The 18,079-nt window shown below is 46.8% G+C and overlaps 1 long non-coding RNA gene across 1 annotated transcript; it reads left to right on the forward strand.

Annotated features, from left to right (window-relative positions):
* The first annotated feature begins 1,106 nt into the window (after positions 1 to 1,106).
* Positions 1,107 to 17,554, forward strand: LOC116906610. Its single transcript, XR_004388755.1, has 2 exons — positions 1,107 to 2,126; positions 17,483 to 17,554. It is a non-coding gene; the product is annotated as an uncharacterized LOC116906610 (long non-coding RNA).
* The last annotated feature ends 525 nt before the right edge of the window (positions 17,555 to 18,079 follow it).

The following is an 18,079-nucleotide window of genomic DNA, read 5'->3' on the forward strand; positions in this document are numbered from 1 at the left end:
TATGTATATGTGTGTGCATATATGTGTATGTATATATGTAAATGTGTGTATATTTATATATGTGTGTGTGTTTGTGTATGTATATATGTAAATGTGTGTATATTTATAATGTGTATGTGTGTATGTATGTATATGCATGTATGTGTATATATGTATGAGTATATTTGTATATTGCATACATGTGTGTATATGTATATATGTGTGTGTATGTATGTGTATACATGTGTGCATATGTGTGTGTATGTGTGTGTAGCTGTGCATGTGTATATGTATGTGCGGATATCATGTGCAGGTATTTATATGTGTGTATGTGTATATGTGTGTATATACATGTGTTTATGTGTGTGTATGTGTGTGGCTGTGTGTAATGTATGTGTGTGAATCATGTGCATGTGTTTATATGTGTGTATGTGTGTATATATGTGTGTTTGTGTGTGTATGCATGTGTATATGTGTACATATGTGTGTATGTGTGTAGGGCAGACACCAGTGTTGAGTATGTTGCTCTGTCACACCCACTTTATTCTTTGAGACAGTGTCTCTCACTGAGCTGAACTTCCCTTTTCTGCATAGACCGGCTGAACAGACGACTTCCAGTGCTGCCTGTCTCTGGCTCCCTCACTGGGGTCACAGCTGCATGAGTCCTGGCTTTTACATGTGTGCTGGAGCTCCTAGTTGGACCTTTATGCTTGTATGACAAGCGTTACATTTGCTGTGTCATTTTTCCAACCCCCCCTTGATTATTATGCTGCCAGCACTGGCTTTAGTACTGGAGAGACATTTCATTCCTTCTTTTTGCTTCCCTTCTGTCAAAGATTCTTGGAAATAATTTGTGATTAGTGCGGATGTCAAAGCCACCTCCTCTACACATCAGACTTCGTGAGGGCAGGTATTACACTGGCGACCAACTTCTGCAATGGTACTACAGAGCCACAGTACTTCAAGGGTTTGGTTTCCCTTTAAATCAGTAGAAAATGAATAAGTAATAATGACTTTATATTAAGTCCCACCTAGACTGAATTTGTCTCTATACCAACATAAATATAAATATCTTGAGTGTGGAAAGGGAACTAGACGAGAGCGTGTCGTGCACGCAGAAGTTGTAATGTAGCCTTGAGTCTGTGTCTTAGGACACGTGTGTCTGTCCCCATTTGGTCACTTATAACTTCTCATATGAGTTAGACATTCAACCAATGAGTGTCCAATGAGGAGAAGGCTGGAGGTGGGAGGAGACATTCCCAACAAGTGCTGAGACTCTCCCTGGGGCTGGAGAGTAAATTCACCTGTTTGGGAAGATTTTAAAAAGAAGTCCACAGAAAGCCAGGAGCCAGCCTTTTCCCACCCTTCAGCCTGGGTTGTTTACCACCCATCCTTGCTCTAAGACGTGCAACTCAGCCACTGAAGCTTGGAAAGCTCTGCCCAGGCCTCCTCATGCTAGGAATGTTGGCACAGCGCCCACAGTCTCCATTCCAGAACACTTCAGTACGTTCAGGAATGGGTACTGCATCCCTGGCTTACGTTACACAAAGTGGAGAACACCCTCACCCACCCACTGTCCTGACACCAACTGTTAACGCTGTTGCACAGGACCTGAGTTCTGTTTCTAGCACCTGGGTTGGGTGGCTCGCACCGCCTGTACCTGCAGCTGTAGGGAGCCAATGCCCTCTTCTGGCCTCCATGAGAACCTGCACTCAAGTTTTCATATGTGGACATTTAGGGGACAGTTATCCAAACCAGAGCAGCCATCAAGGTTACATCCCTGGCTTTTATTAACTGGTGAAGAGGAAAAAGATCCCGAGGTAAGTAGCCAAGGTAATGAGCAGGGTGGAGGCCGTTCACTGAAAAGGACCAGGAGGAGAAAAGCTAAAGGGACAAGTGATGCCTGCTATTGAGTGTCTGAGGGGCCACAAATTAGAAGAATAGAGACATGACCCAGTGGAAAAAGAGCTTGCTCAGAGAACATGAGGACATGAGTTCAAATTCTCAGAGACCACACAGAGCTGGATGCTATAAGAACATGCATGTAATCCCATTGATGGGATGGAAGACAGAGACCAAAGATCCTCTGTAGAAGCTTGGGGACCAGCAAGCCTAGCGTCTTGCAGCAGCAGAAAGCAATGAGTGAGGTTGTTCCCCAACTTCTGTTATCATGCTGTGATATGCACTTGATAGGTTGCATTTCCGCAGACAAGCAGGTCACACACATACACACACATATACACATGCATACGCATATTAAAAGGAAAATCTCTCCCAAGAGGAGCAGTTCTCAAGGAGCAGGTTTTAGTATAGCACGACTGCCCTCCCATGACTTAAAACAATCTACAAATGCAATTCCCTTCAAGGGACTGTGGACTCCCCATTCCCAGGGACCAGCAGGCAGGGCCCCAGTGGCCACTGTGTGGGGATATAGTGATTTAAAACTTCAAAGTGATTTCCTATTCCATAGTGGTCAGATTTGAGGCATAGATTCTTGCCTATTTGGACATGAAGCACAGATCCTGTTCCTTTTCATTGTCTCGGGCCTTGACTCATCTCCAAAGCCAGCTCTTATTGATTGTTACTGGCTGAATGGAACACTGTGTGGAGAAGGTTTCCAAAGCTATGTAATGTGATAGATTGGCAATGTCTGCCAAGGACCAAGGAAAGGAATAGAAGGGACCCACTCTGCCTTCTTTGTATGTGCAGCGAGTAGACCATAAGAGTGTTGTTTGCTTGCTTTAAATCTAGTTTTTCTTTGCAGTAAGCAAACCCTTTCCACCATGACACAGTTCTGAGAGGGATGGGTGTCTCTAAGGACAAAGGGATCTAGGGACATGGAGTGAAGAAGAAGAAAGCTAAGGAGCGAAACAATTGCTAGCACACAATGGAAAGCAGAATCTTTCCTAGCAGTGTGGGATTCAGAGTCCAGGGAAAATGGCTTCATGGGCCTCATCTCTTGAAGAGAGTGGGACAGGTGAACACCACCCTTCTTTCTTAGGCCTCTAGGTTAGCCAATGTGGGCACGGTAGTGGGGTGTATTCAGGAAGAGAGGAGACAGAAGCAGGCACCCCAAATGTCTCAGTTCCTGTGTAGTATCAAAGTGTTTGAAAGTTCTCAGGTGTCCCTGCAGATGAACAAGACCTCTCACTTTGGTGGCCACTGTGGGATGTCAGGTGACCAGACAAGGGACATAGCTGACCCTCAGAGTTTCTATAAGGACACAGAGATGTAAGACGGCGTCCAGTCAGACGGGGATGGCTGCCAGGCCCCTTATTAGGTCCTAGTGTGTGTCCATAGAAGATGGAAAGGGGCAGAGGTGGGAGCCAGCAGGAGGCCGCTGGAGTTCAGCAGAAGGTGGCAGAGATATCGAGCACTGGCCAGGAGCCTCTCCAGGGAGCTGAGAGAATGTGTAAGCTCCTCTTGCCTGAAGACACTGTGGAATGGGGGAGGAAAGGGAGAGACTCTGCGAGGTCCCACCGGGAGCCTGAACTTTAACTGTGATCAGGATAGGGTTGCCCTTTCAAAATCTGAATGCAGCCATATTAACATCTCTGCTGTCTCCCTTGCACTGCAATTATGTGTCAATCACAGGAACACGACATGGACAGTGTAGCCAAAACCAGAAGGGTCTGGACAACCTCCCAAGATCAGAAGGCTACAAAGTAGATGTTTGTGAAGGCAGAAGCAACACTAATACTAACTAGTACTATCAATTGGATGCTCGCCCACTGCTGCCAGTGCTGCAGCCAGGACCCCAGCAGGCAACACACAGATCTTGTTAGATGTCTAGTCTATAGGGCAGGGGACATGGCTCGGATGGCTTACACAGTGCTTGCTACTCAACAGGAGGACTTGACTTACCTGCTAATCATTCTTCACATTTTAAAGACCTAATTTATCATTTGCGTGTGTAATGCAAGGCTGGCTTGTTGTGTGTGTGTGTGTGTGTGTGTGTGTGTGTGTGTGTGTGTGTGTGTGTGTGTGTCCACATAGGCCAGAAGAGGATATGAGATCCCCTGGAATTACAAGAGGTTACAAGTCATCTGATTTGCATATTGGAGCCAGACTCCTGTCCTCTTGGAGAGCAGCATATGCTCTTAACTGCTGGGCCACCTCTCTAGCCTTAAACTTGGTTGGTTTTTGAGGATGGGATTTCTCAGTCATATCCTAGGAGCTGTTCCTCAGGACCACATCTATGTTATTTTTTAAATCTGAAAAATATTTTGATACATGATCTTTCACCAGACTGGAACTTGCTGATTCCATTAGGCTGGCTGGTCAGAGGGTCCCAAGGATCCACTTTCCAGTGGTGGAATCTCAAGTTCTTGCTACCATGCCCTTTAAATGTGGGTTCTGAGGCCCGAACTCAGGTCCTCATACTTGTAAGGCTAACATTTTACCACCTGAGCCATCTCAGCAGCCGTGATCTCATCTTTTAAATTGTGAATAAATCATAGAGGTAGTGCTGAGTGTGGGCCAGAGGGTGTGTGGGGGTCATGGCATGTCCTGTGCCTGAACATAATCAGTGTTCAGGAATTTCCCCAGATTTGGAGCAAGGGATGCCCTTAAGGAGCAAGGTATTTGGAACACCTCTCTGACTGGTTCTGTGAGACTGTTGGCTTTTGGAGCTAGGGACATCTATGGCTTCAGAGCAGTGTCCTGTGTGACAAGGCATGAAGGAATCTGTTGTGATTTATAGTGGTGGGCTAGAAAACATCAAAGGCTAAAAGCCCTTACTCGTTAGCACGTCAATAGAGCCTATGTTCTTGTCCCACCTAAGTGTTCCAGAGCTGGTAGTCTGTCAGTGTGAGAAGAACAGACTCTCCTACAACACTAGGGGAGGGAGTTTATTATTTCTGGCCTCTGTGGGACCCGGATGAATGGCCCCTGGAATCGCCTCTCATAGTCATCTCCTTAGAATCTCACAGAACCTTGTGATGACTGAGACTTTTTAGGGACCCAGCCCCAGAGAAAGTAGCCTATGCCATGGCCAGGAGAAAAGAGCCTTCCTATTCCTAAACGATCCTGTTGTGAATGAGCAACTTGGCTGTCTAGCTCACAACCTTCGTCCTTCTAAGCCCTGATTGGTAGGAGTGCCTGCCAAGGCTAAGGGTCCATCTCTAGAGCGGTGCCACCCTGCTCCTCCTGCAGGCTGTCTTGGCAGCTCTCTCTTTTCTCTTTCCTATCTTCCACATATTAGTTTAATTGTTACTGAGGCCCTCCTCGCCCAGCATCTTACAGTCTGATGGAGACTATAGATGCCTTCGCTGTACTCAATCGTGCCCACCCAAATTGAAGCTGAAGTCAACTGTAGTTCCTCAGAACGAGACCTTGTGTGGAGAGAGGGTTGTCAGAGCCGTAACTAGTTAGCATGAGGTCATGAAGATGAGTCCTGATCCAACCTGACTGAGGATCTCATCAAATGTGTATAACGAAGGCAGAGACTAGGAGGGAATGCCATGAAACAGATATGACCAGACCCAAGCCAAGTGGAACCGGATTCTTCTTCACAGTCCTCACGAGGGAAGACTTCTAACCTCCAGTCCATCAAGCAATCCATTGCTGCTGGTTAGGCCACTGGGTAGAGTGCTCTGTCCCAGAAGCCCCGATAAGCAATAGAGATGTGTAGATGAAGCCCAAGGAGCAAAGGCGAGGCCAGGGCCCCTGGGGAATCTGTTGGCAAAGAAACATTTGATCTTTCAAATCCACAAACACATTAGAGGACAGATAACCCACCAAACTCCCCATGGCTCCTGCACAGGAGCACCCCACAATAAAAGTGGGAGGGACCCCTAAAACAAGAGCCGCAAGGCTTCTGCTATGGAGCTTAGCTTTTCAACTTGACACATGCTAGGGTCGTCTGGGAAGAAGGAGGGGTCGCCTCCGTCAGATTGGCCTGTAAGTAAGTCTGTGGACATTGTCTTGACTGGTGACTGATGTGGGAGGGCCCAGACCAGAGAGTGATGCCATCCCCTAGGCATGTATGTGGTCCTAGGATGTATAAAACCCAAGCTGAGTAAGTCTTGGGAAGCAAGCCAGTGAGCCACATTCCTCCATGGCCTCTGCTTCAGTTCCTACCTTGAGTTCCTGCCCTGGCTTCCCTCAGGGTGGACAACTGTAAGCTGAAGTACATTCTTGCCTCCTCAAGTTGCTTTTTGTCTGCATTTTACCACAGCAACAGAAGCAAACTAAGGCGGAGAACAAACAAGGAACACTGTAGCATCATAGCCCGCAGTGGCATCAGAAGGCAGAAAGCCCCAGGCCTCCCAGAGCCTGGGAAGTGAGCAATGGTCTCCTGATGCCCGTGGTACGTGCGGAAGCGAGTGGCTGAGTTTCTCACAAGCATCCCAGGCTCCCATGTCTGGAAGGATGCAGGTATTCTGCTGGAAGTCAAGCTTCGCCTGTGAGTGTGTCTGTGTGCAAGGTCTCCCGAGTAGGGCCGCTCTTCAAAGCAGAAGCTACTAGAAGACAGTGCTGAGTCATAGTGAGGAGTTCAGTTTCCAAGGTGGACAGTTCAGCGAATGGAATACCACAGTTTGAATGTGTTTCACGGCTCACACGTCCCCCAGGTCAAGTTCACACGATGGATACTGGATCACCAAATTCACACCAATGGTACTTGGAGGTGGGCCATTGGAGAGGTGGTTAGGATTAGATGAGGGTCTTTAAGATGACTCAGCTGATACAAGCCTGACAACCCGAGTTTGATTCCCCGGGCCCCACATAGTGGATGGAGAGATTCAATTCTTGCAAGTCATCCTCTGACCTCCACACATATGCCATGACACGAGCCCACACAACGGACTGACTGACTAAATAAAATCTGAGGCCCCTAAGATGGTGTCAGTGAGGTCTTAAGAGAGACCTACACTGGTAAGTTTGTTCTCTTGCACCATGAGATGCCCTCTCCACAATGTTCTGATACCACAAAAAGACTCTCACTGGAGGCTGACATATTAGACTTCCCAGCCTTCAGCAACAAGATGTAAATAAACCTCTATTCTTTATGTTACCCTGTGTCAGGTTCTTTTCTAGGGAAGTTGGTGGGCAAGCTCTGCAAAGAGTTCTTGATGGATAAAGAACTCCATCAAGTGTGTGTACATAGACCAACTGTGGCCCATCAAAGAATGAGGTTTCTGCTTTCAGAAAACCATGTTCTAATTCTTAGAAACCATCAAGTACAAAATGCAGGACTTAGATAATTAAAATAAACATAAGACCCACAGTTTACTGCTGAGCCAAATAAGCCAGACACAAGAGCACACTGCATGAATCCTCTGGCCTGAGGTTCAAGGTCAAGCCAACCCCCGTACAGTGAGGACAGATGTGGGCTCCTCTAGGGGAAGGGTGACCAGGAAGTGCCTTGGGGCAAGTTCCTGGGGAGATGATGCTCTATTCTGGGATATGATTTTTACAGGAATGTTCATCTGTCAGAGCTGGACAGAGAAAGTTTGTAACCCTGGTATGCATGCAGAGAACACTGGAACCCCAGCCTCAAATCCCACCACTAGAAGGCAGTCTGCAGGCATTTTTTATTTTGTGTTGTCTTATTTGTTCTGGACATTTTGCTGCAAACACACACACATGCACACACACACACACACACACACACACACACACACACCACGTCACATCCTTTTTTCTTTCCAGATTGATATGACCCAAATATTCCTTTTTATTATTGTTTTTACCAGTGTCATTTTTATAATACTTTTTAAAAGTGTATGTGTGTGTTGTGTGTGTGTGTGCCTGTGTGTGTGTTCACACGCACGTGTACATGCACGGGGAAGCTGGGGGACAACCTCAGGTGTCATCCCCAGGAACACTACCTCCTTCGAGACCAAGTCTCTAATTGTGCTGGAGACCAGCATTTAGGCTAGACTGTCCAGCCAATGCTGCACAGATCCCGCTCCCACCCCTCCCCCCACCTCCATCTCTCCAATCCCGGCTCTGCAAGTGTGTGCTGCCATGCATGTCCAGCATGGTAAATGGGTTCTGGAAATTGAACTCAGGGCTGCATACTTGCAAGGCAAGCACTTTATAGACATCACCCTGCCTGATACACCCCACATTTTTAAGAATCTTCCTTGCCTGTGCTTTAATCCATACGCAGCTCTCAGGATAGGGCATTCATATTGCCTTGGCAAAAATAAATGACTCTGATTAGCATCTGTGCCCATACATCAATGTTTGCATTTCTGATTATTTCTCTAGAAGATCTCGGAAGAGGAGTTGCTGTATAGAGTCTGAATACTGTAAGGTTTTGTGGTGCCAACTGCTGGCCGCCTTGTCTCCTGAAGCACAGCTGCTAAGCCTTGCTCCCACATCCTCAGGAGTTTTAGGAGAGTGGCATTTTGTCCTTGTGATTTGTAGTTCTGGGGTGACTGGTTGAGCCGAACACCTCCCCATACATTTTAAAGCCATTTCCTTATCTGTGACTTGTCCACCCACATCCCTCGCTCACTCTCCAACAGTACTGAGTTCTTGATGTTTTTCTTACTGAGACAGAAATGCTCCAAAGCTTGAGGTTATTAATTCCCTGAGTGTACTGGTGACAAATGCTTACTCCTCCTGGGCTTTAGACCGAGTTGGTTTTAACGTGCATCAACCATACATCTATCCACCTAAGCCATTTACTTTAATGCTTTGTTTTTCACCCGTGTCCCTGGTGTACACGTACCTCAGTCTGTGAGGGGGCCATGGCAGGTGGAGTCAGCCCTGTGAACTCTGGCCTGGGATCCAGAGACAGAGACAGAGAAACATAGAGAGACAGAGACAGAGAAACAGAGAGAGACAGAGACAGAGAGGCAGAGACTCAGAGACAGAGAGACAGACACACAGAGACAGAGACAGACAGAGACAGGGAAGCAGAGAGACAGGGAGACACAGAGATAGAGAGACACAGAGATAGAGACAGAGACTTGGGGAATGGGAGGTGTGATGAAGGGTCTAAGTGAGTAGAGTTCTTTCTAAGTGGTGCGATTTGTTGAGCTGAGCTCATGCCCCGGGGCCGCAGAGACGTGAAACAGTTGAGCATCTGAACTGTAGCTATCCTCAGCTGGAATGTCTGTGAGTGGAAGCCACGCTCACCCAGAGAGAAGCACAGCAATTAATGTGTGCTCAGCACATACTGAAATGACCTAGTTTGGCTATATTGACTTAAATATATTACTAAAGTGTTTTGTGTTAGTCTTTTATTCATCCTTTGAAAATATACATGTGCACAACATTTTTGATCATGTCCACCCCTGAGACCCCCCAACCAACCTCCTTCCCTGTTTTTCCTTTTAACATTATTATTATTAATAACTTCCTGAGTCAAACTAGTGCTAACCACATGTATATAGGTTTTGGGTCAAATTGGACACCAGCAACCTACCAGCAACCATATCCCCTGAGAAAGGTACTTCTCTTTCTCAGCATCAGTTGTCAATAGCCCCAGATCTGCTAAGGGTGGAGCTTCCAAAGCCCTGACCCCCAAAATTAAAATCTTTAAGGTGGTTACTTAGAATCATGAACTTTCACTGTGGCTTACACTCAGTTCTTGTTGGGGAGCTCAGGCACTGACTAGCCAACAGTGGTTGGTCTACACTGTGGTGAATGCTGGCACAGCTACTTTGCTCTGTTAGCTTATTTCTGCATGAAGACTCCAGTGAGCCAGAATCTATAATCCCCGCTGTGAGGCTCCAGCAGAGAGCTTCGTGTGAGCAATACCACATCACTGGGGTCTTACTCTCCTGCTGTTTCTAACCCAAAAGAGGGGAGTTAGAGTATCCCTGAGCCTCAGCTTCCCTGTGGGTTCTTTAGGAACCTGACTCTGAGACGGAGGTTAGGATACAATAGTCCTTTCAGGGTATTGAACTCACTCCTTGGGTCAACATTGGTAAGGGAAAAGAGAGAGCAAAGCTAAGTGGAGGGAGAGTTTGGGCTTCACCAAGAGCTCTGGAGCTAGGACGGCCCTGCACACTAGCCCCAGTCAGACTGAGAAAGCCACAGATTGGGTATCCAAGCCCATCCACATCACTGGGAGCATCGTCCCCGGAGATGGGTGTGACCTGTACTGAAGGCTGTCAGTGGGCAACCTCTCTAGCAGTTGGGGAGAACCGTCAGTCCTGAAGAAGGGTCTGTGCTATGGGGCACAGCATCCATGTCAATAATGGGCGATGGCAACACTATTAGCCACTGAAGGATCACGTGAGGATAGATAATAGAGTATACAATAAGCCCCACTATAAATGTGAGCGCATGTGTGTTCTTATTATGAGGATAAAATGAAGACGTGCAGTGAGGAAACAGACTTATTAAACCGATGTGCTGCGAATGGTGCATAGTAGGTAGAATGCCTGGGATGCATCGATGCATGGGTGGATGGACAGACGGATGGACAGATGGATGGATGGATGGATCCACATTATAGAGACCAGTTGTGAAGGTATAATCCTAGTACCTAAGAGGTGGAAGCAGGAGGATCAGAGGCAAGCGCATCCTTGGCTACCCAGTGAGTTCAAGAAACACTGTTTCAAAAATAAAGCTATTGTGTTGTGTGAACTGTTATATCTACCATGCTGGAGAGTGAGGCGCCACTGTTCTAAATCAATATAATTTCACGGGAAGAGTGAAACTGAAAGTAAAGAAAGCTGACATGAGGTCATGTCCTAGTTTTATTTCTGTGTCTGTGAGAAGAAAAGATACCCTGGCAAAAACACAAGTGAGGGGAGGAAGGGTTCGCTTTGGCTTACACTCCAGTTACAGTCCATGCAGCAGAGCAGTCAAGGCGGGAGGTTCAGTGGTTAGTCCCACCACACCCACAGTCAGGAGCAGGACTTGACAGGATTGAGTGCCCGCTCACCAGGCTGCCCACCGCTGTTTGATCTCCCCACTCTTAACAGTGTTCAGGACTCTTGCATAGGGAATAGTGTCACCCACACTGGAATGTAGACATTGATACTGTCTTCCCAGATGACTCTATGGTTGGCATTTTGTCCCTTTCCCTCACATAGCACCTATTAGTCCTTTTCTTTAAAAATGGTCATGTATTAATTGTCTTAAGAAGCAAAAACATGGGGTTGGGGATTTAGCTCAGTGGTAGAGCACTTGCCTAGCAAGCTCAAGGCCCTGGGTTCGGTCCCCAGCTCTGGAAAAAAAAAAAAAAAGAAGCAAAAACTTTGAGAACTTGCTAAGTTCTCTGGATGCAGAATAAGATAGCAGAAAGAGTCCAGGTTTGGGGAAGGTCTTGTTCATACTTGCGTGCAGTTTCCGCTCTCTGGATGTACGCTGTTGGAGGGGTTACCTCATCTCTCCAAGTGTCTGTGACTTTATCTATGGAAATGCAATGATTCTGTGGAGACTGTAGGACAGTGGTTCAGGGAACACGTGTGAACTTCTTAACGTGGCATTCAGAAGAGCTGTCCCTGCCAGGTACTCTATCGGCGGTAAGCTCTTGCCAGACACGGGCAACTGTAAGCATTTTAGCTCGTTTGACATGGAGTCAGGCCCTCTGTACTCTCCCGCCTCCTCTCCCGAAATTCTCAGGGGCCTTTCTCAAGCACATTTAGGAATCTCTCTGCTTAAAAACCACTGTTGTGAGAAAAACAATATCAAAATATCTCATACTTCATTAAGAGCCTATGATGTCTCCTGATAGCTATGGATGCCCAGAGATGTAGGAGCTGGGCCGGAACCTGGCGTGTGTCTGGGGACTTACCTCTCAGGGTTTCCAGCAAGGATGAGTCTGATCTATGAGTCAGGACTTGTGGTTGGTCACAAGTCCTTAGGAAACAGAACTTTCTTCTGGCACCTTTCAAATGGCACATGAACTCACTTCTGCCCGAATCCCACCCCCAGAGGCTGGAAGGTACTATGAATAGACAGAGCAGGCTCACGGAGCCCTGCAAAGTCTGCGGTCTGTTGGCTGGGGCCTGCGGAGGGATTTGCTGTTTACATCCCAGAAGGGATCCAGTGTGGTGCAGGATTGAGACCAGAAGGGCTGAGCTGATGGTACTCACTTGGAGCCAGGACCACCAGTCAGTGAGGGAGAATTGCTGCTGTACAAGTCCAGACTGGTTAGATGCCTTGCTGCCCGGGAGCACTTCAGCCAGCCCCAACAAGGCCGGATTCCTAAAAAGCAAGCTTGTTCCATGCAGATGGCTTCCTTAGCTTGACAGAAGGGCTCGAGAGTATGTGTGTGTGCATGTGCATGTGTCTGTGTGTGTGTGTGCGCGCACGTGTTGTACATGTGCTTATGTTTATGCATGTGCGTATGTGTGCACATGAGTGCGTGTGTGCATGCGCGCACGTGTGTGTGTGTGTGTGTGTGTGTGTGTGTGTGTGTGTGTGTAGGAAGGTGGCGTTCTCAATCTAGGCTTCTTTTTATTTGTTTGTTTACTTACTTTTAGGCCTTTAATAGTCCCTTTGTGACCCTTTCTCAGTTCAAACCTACTTTTTATCTTAAAGCATTTAATCTAAGAAGGAGAGCGCATCAAGAATCCCCTGTGTTGGAGAGCATTCAGAATCTCTTTGGTGACAAGGTCTTGTGGTGTCACTTGCTTCCAAACTTCCATGAACGTGGACAGGTATGTCTGCAAGCCAGGGACATCCCTATTACAGGCAGGGGAGGTGGTTTAGGAGTAAAATTCCTTCAGGATAAACATTAGGACCTGAGTTCATATCCCTGGTATCTATACCAAAATCAGGCACAGAATGCATGGCCCCATAGCCCCTGTGCTGGGCAGGCAGACACAGGGAGATCTCTGGGGGGGGAGGGGGCGGGGTCACTGGCAGCCAGTCTAGCCAATCAGTGAGCTCCAAGTTCAGTGAGACCATCCAACACCAACCTCTGGCTTCTACATACAGGCACACACACACACACACACACACACACACACACACACACACACACGAGAGAGAGAGAGAGAGAGAGAGAGAGAGAGAGATTCCTCGTTCCCACTTTATGTCAGCTCCATGCTCTTGCCAATGCAGAGTTCTAACACAAAATAGGCTGGGTTGTTCAACAATCACCTCGAAATATAATCGTCTTAAATGCCCACCCACACTAACCCAGATGGACATTTTGCATAGGAAGGACCAAGGCTTAGTTTTAGGAACTCTCCTGGGGACATTCAGACGAGACTATTGATGTGGCAACTCTCTTTCTTGCCTGGTGCATATTTTTCTGAGAAGCTGAAATCCAACCAAGTGTTCCACCAGGAACAAAGGGGAGAAAGCAAACGCCTTCGAGAGGTGTCCTGGTTCACTCAAGAGGCTGCTGCATTAGAATGTCTGTCAAAGTAAGGATGTGGGGACCCTACTCCAGACCAAACAGCTTAGACTCTCCACATATGAAAGGTGTCAGGTGGTGTGTGTTTGTCTGTGTGTGTGTGTGTGTGTGTGTATGTGACTGTCTGTGTGTGTGTCTGTCTGTCTGTCTGTGGTTTGTATATACCTGTAGGTCAGAAGAGTGTGTGTAGGAGGCTGTTTTCTCCCTCCACTCTCTAGGTCTCAGGGGTTGAGCCCAGCTCCTTGGCCTGTCAGCAAGCTCAGCTCCTTGGCCTGTCAGCAAGCTCAGCTCCTTGGCCTGTCAGCAAGCTCAGCTCCTTGGCCTGTCAGCAAATGCTTTCTCCCTCGGATCGAGCCTCACCAACCGCTCTGAACATCTCGAATAGACTCCCTGGGAACTTCTAATGGGTTCGCTCAGGTTTAGAACCACAAAGGTAGAGAAATGGATTGCTTCTGGACAGCCACAAGATCTAACTTCTCCAGGCAGCTGGAGTACCACTGGCTGCTTTTCTTCCAACAGTAACTGCATAATAACAGGGTTTTGGGTGTGTGCTCGGGGCCCAAGGCCTCATGCTTCTACCTCTTTCTTTGGACAAGCCTCTTAACATTTTTCTCTTTAGTTTTCTCTTCTGTGAGACGAAAGCTCGTAACTCTGCCCTAAGGGAGAAGTTGTGAAAACTGAGGAGACATATATAATATAGTTAGTGTTTGGCTCCTGGCTCATGAGAAGCCTCATCCTCACGAAATAAGTTGTTGCTATCTGCACATTTACATAACAATAGTTCCAAAGTAGGATGAAATCGTCATTCTGGGCCCTGGACAGGCGCGATGGAACTTCTTGGTTGTCTCTGACAGAAGCCCATTGCTTTTCCTCTTTGGAAATTCTTTTCTCAGCAGAGGAAGGCACATTCATGCAAATTGGTTCAGGTCTGCAGGTGCAGAGCGATCCGATCCGGAAATTAGCTTTCGCTAAAAATAAACCAGCTCGATCAGTTCTGTTTCCAGCAATACAGTGAGTTAGTGGAATGCTTCCCTTCTCAACCACTGAAATGCTGGGTCCGACGTAAAAACGCACCCATCTGGGGGCTGACGTGAACACGAGGAACCCTTTGAGCTATGGCCAAGAGGAGACTGAGAGTGCTGGGAAGGAAAGGGTACCAAGTTTTTATTTTGGAAACTTCTGCCAAGTGACAAAGCCTTAGGCTTCTGCCCTGGACATCATGTGGGATGTGAGACCCAAGTCCAGAGGCTAACCAAGGTGGAGTACCTATGGGGAGATTCTCACAGAATCGGATGCCACGGGATGCTTTTGGTCAGCATCAAAAGTGTTGCAGGAAAGCCAGCCGGCCTCTACTCCACACAGTTGCTTTGGTTCAACACAAACTGACTTTCCTTTGCCTTGGCTTCTCAAATCCATAACATGGATGGGGCGCTAAAGACCCAACTCCGAGAGGCCAGGTCGATGGCTCAGTGGTTAAGGGTACTTGTTACTCTTGTAGGGGACCTCAGTTCAGTTCTCAGTACCCATCTCGCTCAGCTCACAACTGCCTTTAACTTCAGCTCCCAGGAATTCAGTGCCCTCTCTAGCCTCCATAGGTGCCCACGTGCATGTGCCCATACAGACCTACAGACACACATAAATCAAAATTAAATGAAATTAGATTAATTAAAATAGTGATTAATTTAAAATTAAAATACATCTGAAAATTAAAAAGACCTGAAAAAGGATAAAGGTTGACTAAGAAACCAAAGGTGGATCTTTACATGCATGTGCACACATGTGCACATACATGTTCTATGTATCTTCTCTCCCTCTGCCCTTCTGCCCTCTTCCCCTCTCTCCCCATTTCCCTCCCCCTTTCACCCTCTTCCTCCCTCCCCCCTCCCCCTCTCCCCATCCCTCCCTCCCTCTCCCCTACCACCCACTCCCTCTCTCTTTCTCTCTCTCTCCCTCTCTCTCCCTCCATCCTTTCTCCCTCTCCCTCTTTCCCTCTCTCCTTCTCCCTCCCTCTCTCCTCTGCAGAGAGAATAAACTGAGACCGACTAGTGGGCAGGGTCTACACTCAGGGTGGTCCATAACAAAGGACATGAGGCCCCACCCCCAAGCTTTGTCTCCTGCCAAGGCTGAGCTGGACCAATTTAGCAAGGTTGATTTTGTAGTTGCTTCCTCTCTGTTTGCCCATGGTCTAAGCTCTTGCCTGATGCTCTTTGCAAGGCAAAGAGAGGGGGCTGGTCTCTGAGTTCTTCCCTGGGTGTAAATGAGGGTGCAGGTCGGGGTCAACTGCTTTGTTCAAGGTCACAGGTGAAGGCTCTCAGGCTGCCTTCCATCTCTCTCCTCATTATACAGCATTTTCTCTTATCCTTCCGGGAGGGCCTCAGAGAAGAGAATATTGAAAGGCCATGGGAATTAGTCTCCCACTATAACACCCTTGATTCCCGGCTAGTTCCTTCAGCAGCTTGAAGGTGATGATTTTATAATGTTTTCTCCCACAGGTCTCAAACTCTGGCAGGAAACTAGCAGAGGATTTCCTGAAGACACACAAGGGTGTTGGGGGTCAAACTTGGGTCACTGCTATTCCCAGTGGCCTTTAAAATAGTAACTGTGTATTTCATGGAGGGCAAAGCAGCAGGTTTCATCTTGATGCTGGGGTGCTGACTGGATTAGAGCAGTGTTTCTCAATCTGGGGGTCACGACCCTTTGGGGTATCGAAGGACCTTGCTACATCTTGAAAAGTTTACCTGCTCAGGCCTGTGGTTAGAGTTGAAAGTAGGTGGGTATGAACAGCGGGTGGGTAAGTGGCTAAGTGTGAACTGTGGTGGGTAAGTGGACAATGGGGAACTGTAGTGGGTAAGTGAACAAGTGTGAACTGTGGTGGGTAAGTGGACAAGTGTGAACTGTGGTGGGTAAGTGGACAAGTGTGAACTGGTGGTGGGTAACTGTGGTGGGTTGGACAAGTGTGAACTGTGGTGGGTAAGTGGACAAGTGTGAACTGTGGTGGGTAAGTGGACAAGTGTAAACTGTGGTGGGTAAGTGGCTAAGTGTGAACTGTGGTGGGTAATTGGACAAGTATGAACTGTGGTAGGTAAGTGGACAAGTGTGAACTGTGGTGGGTAATTGGTTAGGTGTGAACCGTGATGGATACATGAACAAGTGTGAACTGTGGTGGATAAGTGGCTAAGTGTGAACTGTGGTGGCTAAGTGGGCTCTGTAGACAGGGGATAGACATGCACCTGAGGGCTCCTTGGGCTTTTCAGATGGGATAGGATGAATGTGAGACTTCTATAGTCATGTCTCCAAAACTTCCAACCCAAGGACAGATGAACCATCGGATGAACTTCTGGCAAGAATAAGAAGTCTACATATAATGACTAAAGTATATCTCAAAGTCCTGAAAACCAAGAAAGATTGATAATACCTCACAGATATGAGGAGAGGAGATGCAATTCAGTACTTTGGAAAAGGAAGAGGCTAAAGTGGAAAAATCAGTGAATCTCAAATAAGCATGGGTTAATAGTAGTGTTTCTTGGTCTTGCAAATGTGCCAAATTGACAATGGAAGAACTGGGGTGGTGGGACATATCTTTAATCCCAGCATTTCAGAGGCAGAAGCAGAGAGATCTCTGTAAGTTCAAAGACAACATTGAACTGGTCTACATATCGAGTTCCCAGCCAGCCAGGGCTACTTAATAAGACCCTGTCTAAAAGAAACAACATAAAAAGGAAGAAGTTATATGGAGGGATCTGACAGCTCTCTGAATATGTCTGTCTGTCTGTCTATCTATCTATCTATCTATCTATCTATCTATCTATCATCTATCTATACTATTTATCTCAGAAACTTTGTCATAAATTATAATTTCAATATAATTCTATGAAAAAGACCCTGGATCTAATAGTAGCAGTGTGACCTGGTGTAAGTTACTTTTGCTCCAGTAATTCCATGTAACCTTTCATAAAATAGGGATTTATTTTTGCAGGATTAAATTAGTATATGCAAACCATTTAGAACTCTAGTTCTAAATGCACAATGTGGGCACTCAATAAATCTTAGCTGTAGTCATAATACATTTTTTGTTTTATACCTAATTTGTTTCTCATGACTGCTTGCTTGGTGCGAGATAATTCAGGAGAGATCAGTGTCCAAAGCCATTTGCTGGTCAGCTTGCACAAGGTCAGTCACTGGAGGTTAAGGAAAGCAATAGACTTTTTAAAAAAAGACTTATAGGGGTTAGGGATTTAGCTCAGTGGTAGAGCGCTTGCCTAGCAAGCGCAAGGCCCTGGGTTCAGTCCCCAGCTCCGAAAAAAAGAAAAAAAAATGTAAGAAAGATTTATTTTTATTAATGCATATGTGTGTATGTTACATGTCTGCTGGTGTCGGCAGAGAACAGAAGAGATTGCGCTGGAACTGGAGTTACAGGCAGCTGTGAGCTGTCCAGCATGCATGCTAGGACCTGAACTGAGGCCCTCTGGCAAGTGCCCTTAACCACGGAGTCATCTCCCCAGACCCGGGATTTCTCTTTTTATGCTGTATTTATTTTACACCCAAGTTTCCTATTTTGTTGTGTGTGCTATAATGCATACCTTAAGTAGGTCAGAATATATATGTCAATGCATTCAGAAGGGAATTGTTTTTATTATCAGTAGGGTCAATGGAACGTTGAAAGGTCTGAAACACGTGTTGTGACTGGAGCAGCATGCACTTGTGTCTCTGTGTGACCTTTGGGGGCTCAAAGACACAGCCACTTAAGCGAACTAATTTCACATCGAGCCCTAATGTCTGTGACATTTAAGTCTGCAGGAAAATAATACTCCAATGTTGAAC

The sequence above is a fragment of the Rattus rattus genome, chromosome 8 (assembly GCF_011064425.1).
Source record: "Rattus rattus isolate New Zealand chromosome 8, Rrattus_CSIRO_v1, whole genome shotgun sequence".
In the NCBI taxonomy this organism is placed as follows: Eukaryota; Metazoa; Chordata; class Mammalia; order Rodentia; family Muridae; genus Rattus; species Rattus rattus.